Source organism: Berghia stephanieae, chromosome 1 (assembly GCF_034508935.2).
Source record: "Berghia stephanieae isolate SIO BIC M18660-M18661 chromosome 1, UCSD_Bste_1.3, whole genome shotgun sequence".
In the NCBI taxonomy this organism is placed as follows: Eukaryota; Metazoa; Mollusca; class Gastropoda; order Nudibranchia; family Aeolidiidae; genus Berghia; species Berghia stephanieae.
The window spans coordinates 36,150,351-36,156,373 of record NC_088360.1 but is presented as its reverse complement, the minus strand read 5'-3'; the positions used below and the strand labels follow the sequence as shown (position 1 = coordinate 36,156,373).

Sequence of the window (6,023 nt, the reverse complement as noted above, 5' to 3'; positions counted from 1 at the left end):
ATTCCAGTATTTTGAGAGGATTTCTCACAAATTTTCCGTCGATTTTGTCATGTCAAATATATAGATAGAATGCGCTTGGCCAAGGAGTTCACAACATTGCCATCCGGAAGTATAACGGACCAACACACAAACTCTGTGTAACCATGAACTTTTATAGTCTGGTTAATACAGTTTAGTGAGAACAACTCACAAACGCGGATGGCAAAAACAATAACAAAGGCCTGAGTGACGTCATCTGCATACTATCTATAATCTCCATAAAGATCAGGCCAGTATGTGGATCCAACGAAAAAAATTAAATGTCATTATTTCTTGTCTTAATTTGGCCCCCATGTAAAATTGCATGGATTTATTCTTTTTTTTTTTTTTCACTAATAATAATAATAATAAGCATATTTATATAGCGCCTTTCGTCGAAACCTCAAAGCGCTTTAGAAAGAAAAGAAAAAAGAATTCAAATACAATTCAACCAGTTTAGTTTTAGGAGATGCTAACAATTTTGAATCCTGGGATCTAAGATTTCTCAGAGGTGCGTATGGTTGGAGTAAGTGCTGAATGTAAGGGCTATTTTATATTCAATTCTAACCCGGACTGGCAGCCAGTGGAGGATTATTTTTCATTCTGTATATAGAATTAGAATTGTTCACAATTCATAATATAATTTTTTGGTATAGTGGTCTCTCTCTCTCTTCCTCCTTTATCCTCCCATCCCTTGCTGTCCTTCACTCCCCTTCTCACTCTTCCATTCCCATGATATCATCTGTCACAGCTGTTTCTTTGTGAAATATTACGTCAGATACTATTTTATGATGGTGTGATTAGATTAGATTTATACACCTTCATCCATTTTTTATAAATATTTATAATTGAGCTTTTATATACCGCAATATCCACTAAATATGCTCAAAGTACTTTACAAAGGGTCCCTGACCAACAGCAACACGTATGATGTCGAATGAGACATGACGCCTATTAGGCGATATTACATTTTTTTCCAACAGAGACAACGCTAAACAGTCAGGTACTCATTTTGCACATGAGTATGGTTAATGAATGCGAGTAAAGAACCTTTACCGAGGACTCAACTATGCGCTGAGCCTGTTTTGTGTCTTTTTTTTAATTTTTATTTATTTACTTATTTATTTTATCTATTTTTAGATTGCTTACTTTAAGATTCAATAATTGAATACTCTGTCTTGATTCCAGTTGAGGTTATCAAATTCAAATATATTGTCACTTAACATCATATTTTTATCTTTTTGTTTCTATTGTGATGTTTTTACCCTTTTGTTACCTTCCACTTTGATCTATTATATTTTCCTAGGATTATTATTTTATAAGATGTTTTTAGTAAGTGTAAGCGTTATGATATTCTATACTGACAGACTGAATTTATTGAAAATGGTAAGAATAATGGTCATGTAGCAGTATCATTAGTCTAGTTTGGTGTTGATCCAAAAAAAAGTTTTCAGGTTTTTTTTACTGTATAATGTATTTTATGCATAAGCATATGTCATATGAAAGGATGTAAGAAATAACTTTTGTAAATGATATTACTATGCGTGATTTGGAAAAGATAATGACTTATATTTGAATTAAACCGAGGATCTTTTTTTTTTTTTCTATCAATAACTTTTGTTTGTCTTCATTTTATTACTACTACTTATTTAAACATCAATTTATTCTAGTACTGCTCAGATATCTGAGACTGGTGGACGGCCTCATTTGGCAAGATTTCTGCATAATTGTGCTGGGGATATCTTTTGTAAACAGATCCACTTTGTGGTCTCCGTTATCCCCTTTTATCATCATTGCTATCCCCTCACGCCTTACAATTACAAGAAAAAAACAACTGAGTGGGGTTCCTGGCCTCCCATTGTGGGCAGGGAGGCACTTACTGTGTCTTCTATCCCCCTGTATCTGTTTTCCAATTTGCTTTCTGTCTTTGTCTTGGAATGAGATTACTTGGTTTTGTCCTGGCCGGAGTTGGGAGGGAAACAGTCGAATGTATAGTTATTGTTTGGGAGATGATATTTTTTTCCTTGTAAATCACCTCTCTGTCATGTATTGCTATGTTTTCTGTTTTGGACATATTATTATTCTGTAATCATTTGAGTGTATTCCTCTTAGCGGGTACCTATGCTGGTGTCTGGATGAGACTTTTAGGTGATCTCAAACTAAGAACACTGACTGATAGCGTGCTCTTGGAATCTGCATCTATCCCTATTTGATGACAGCAGAAGTGACACCTCCGACCACCTTCGGAAGCATTTTTTAGACATCTTCATCTTTTTACGCAATGCAGTTTAGTCCCAACATTTGGATTTGTTAAAGTTAAAGTAAAGTTAACCCTTATCTGTGGTTTTAAAAACTATCATAAAATCGGGCATATCAAATGAAATTGTCGCGGCTGGCGAGGTGCAGAGCTAACAAATTGAGAAGATGGTTTCTACAATTTTGGTGAAAGGGGTTTCCCACTAGAAATAGAAAGGGACAACAGGTAGTGGATATAGGACTATGTCTCCTGTCCACAATGTTATGGATAGAGGACGCTGTCTCCTGCCCACAATGTTATGGGTAGAGGACTGTCTCCTGCCCACAATGTTATGGGTAGAGGACAGTGTCTACTGCCCACAATGTTATGGATAAAGGACCTTGTCTCTTGCCTTTAATGTTATGAAAACAAAATACATGTATACCAAGTTAGAGAAGAGTTGAGATGAGATATGTAATGTTTTATTTTTAAGGGTTTTATGGAGCTTGCAATACATTAAGGTCATATCAGCGCCAGTAAAAGGGAAGAAATTGGGATAGTAAAAAGTTCTAGAATTACAATTAAAGCATCCAAGAATAAGGCAGACAAAGGGGAATTGGTTCAAATAGGAACATGTAGATTCCAAGAGCACACTATCAGCGCACTTAGTTTGAGATTACCTAAATGTCTCATCCAGACACAAGCAAAGGTCCCCACTAAGAGGAATACACTCAAATGTTTACAAATCATATATAATGCATAAACAAAACATAATACGGTGCATAAGATTTACAAGGGAAAAAAATATCATCTCCCAAAACTAACATTTGACTGTTTCCCTCCCAGCCAGGGCCAGGACAAAACCAAGTAATCTCATTCCAAGACAAAGACAGAAAGCATGTTGGAAAACAGACATAGGGGGATAGAAGACACAGTATGTACCTCCCTGCCCACTATGGGAGGTCAGGAACCCCACCCAGTATGTAACGTTTTGTAAGTTTTGGGAAATTGGAAATCAGTCTTACGATGTCAATGAAAAGTAAACATTGAGTTTTCTCCCTTCTGCCACATTCACTTAATAAGCAGAACTTTTTTTTGTAGTTTAATACTATGGTGTTAAAGGAACTTGAGTAATGGCAGCACCGATAAGAAATTGCTTGGATATTTGTAACTCATATTATATCCACTTTTTTTTTTCTTTAAAGTCAAATATGCACACGTGTTGAGGGGAGGGCAAGGGTTGTTCATTGAATTGTTTTTCCAGCAGCATATATGAGTGACAACAGATAAAAGACTGGCCCACATTGGAAAATGTGTCAACAAGGGTGTCCCTCGACCATTGCTGAAATTCACATCTTTTTAATATGATATGAAAGGACTCAAAAATATTTTTGTGAAGAATTACAAATTTATTAGTCAAACAACAATGAATGACAGTTTACACTTGAAAACAATTTATCCTGAATTTTAGGGTTAGTAGGCTTCTATGATGAAATACAACGAACAAAATGAAAAAGAAATATCATTAATTCATAAAGAACTTGCTTTACCGGCAAGCAAACAAACAAAAGAAAAAGACCCGAAGCATATTTGATGCCAGGCTAGCCCTGTACAAAAATTGAATTTATAAAATTCCAAGAAATATGATTTACCAAGTATTCGAACAACCTAATAACATAATTAAATTAATGAGTTAACTATTAAAGGAAGTGGTCAGATGATTAAACCCTACAGGTTATAACTATTCCATTCTCTTCACAAAGTGATCCACAAAAATTTGACTACACAAAACCTCTGACTGATCTTAACTACTCCCCAAAATTTGACAGTTATAAAAATCTAAATAAAGACGAAAAAACTTTTTTCTTCTAATAAAATATGCCCATTGCTAGTTAAATGCAATCGTGTGATTTTGGTATAATTACCAATGACCTTATCTATTAAGTCCATGCAACTTAGCAAGCCATCTATCTTCACACCACTGACATCGAATGCTTGAAAACGATGTCCCAATCATTACAAAGATTTGATTGGTAGTATTTGTTGCCCACGTGTACACTGTCCAAACTTAGTTAATTTTCTGTTCTTACCCAACACTGGCCATTGACACTTGTCAATGTCAACCACTTTTAGGTTTTAAAAAAGGTGAAGGGTAGTAGCGGTGATGTAGCAGTACGTTATTTGTACAGAACAATCACATTGTTTCATTCACAATGGGACAGGTCTCATGAAACGGACATTTTTAAATAAATACCTCGTTTCCTTGGCTATTGAAGTACAGTAGATGTGATATGATGGCATTTAACCTATAAAAATTTTGATGCTCATCATTTGCTTTAATACCGAAAAGCAAAAGTTTTATTCTATTTCAATTTTCAAGACTTTTCAAATGAACATACACTCTTTGAGGTTTTAAGCATTTAATTTGAAAAAAAAATTTTAATGTAAACTATTTTTCATTTTGCCACTTCCTTCGATAATGTGAAAACATCACATCCAGACCCAGTCAAAATTTTAGGTCCAGACCCAAACAATCTGGAAAAAAAAAAACTTGGACCACACTGAACTCAGAATTCGGCCCACTTTGCAATTTAAAGGTTCACCAAAAAAATGATAATGAGGCTTCGAATTGGAACAAAACAGACGATGAACGTGTCAGATAGAAACCCTTCATCAGCACAAAAATAAACATTGAAACGTTTATTTGTTTATGGTTGTGCTGATGAAAGGTTTTTACACAAAACGTCCATTGTTCCCATCTGTAGCCTCTCCATTATCACTCTTTCGTTAGTATTTTCATGATCCTAGGCTTCAGGCAGCCCCCACCACATTTAAATGTCCGTACGTTAGTCAACTTAGTCTAAAGCGAGGTGTATAATACACAATATGATAGGCTTTATATGCTGTGCACAAATGGACTCCTGATTGCATTTAGTTCTTTTACTGATATTTATATCCTCATGACATAAACATATATATATATATATCTACACAAAAAAACATAAACAGTTTATCAACATCAAGCACTAACTACAGTTTTCCTATTTGTCACGTTCAGGGATACTTATTGGAAAAAATCAAAGTAAGCATTGCAAGAGCTGGGGACGATGAGACTAGCTCAACATTTATTGTAACCAGGCTTCAACTTAACAAGTGTCCATTATTATTGAATTATGCGGTCTTTGAAAGTGACAAAACATGATAGCATTTTGAACAACACATCTCCAACAAAGTGGACCTGCCCAATGATGATGATGATACGGATTGCATGTGTAGTCAGTCAAACATGAGCAATGATTGTAAATATCATTTCATTTAATGAATACTAGCTAATAGTAATAGCTTGTTTTTCTCTCCGTTTTCTTTTAATTAAAAATGACAGAAGAAACAGCCAGTATGCAATGACGTTTGGAAACGAGTTCAGTGTTTGCAGGGGAGAGGGGAGGGATTTATGACATATGACGACAGATTTATACAGTACCTTAACTTTATCAGTAAATTAAAGAAGTTGCCTTAACAGTAAAACAAAAAACATTTATATTTTATATTCTTTAAATGTCATATTGGATAAGTAATAATGATATCAATGCATAATTTAAACGTGAAAAAAAAAGCAAAAATGAGTGGAATAACAATAATGTATTGAAGCTGCAGCATTATACTGTAAGTGATGAAAAAGTGCAGATGTAATAATTGAAGCTATCATTTAATATCACATGATGCAAGGGATTTTTTTCCCCTTAAAATTGTATGCGTGTTGATGAAAATC

General features: G+C 34.6%; 1 protein-coding gene across 1 annotated transcript in view; it reads left to right on the top strand.

Annotated features, from left to right (window-relative positions):
- LOC144973241 (NPC intracellular cholesterol transporter 2 homolog a-like) overlaps positions 1–1,623 on the top strand; it is a gene marked incomplete in the record, with an annotated part of 29,329 nt that extends 27,706 nt beyond the window's left edge. The window contains 1 exon segment of the mRNA XM_078915428.1: positions 1–1,623.
- Positions 1,624–6,023: the final 4,400 nt, after the last annotated feature.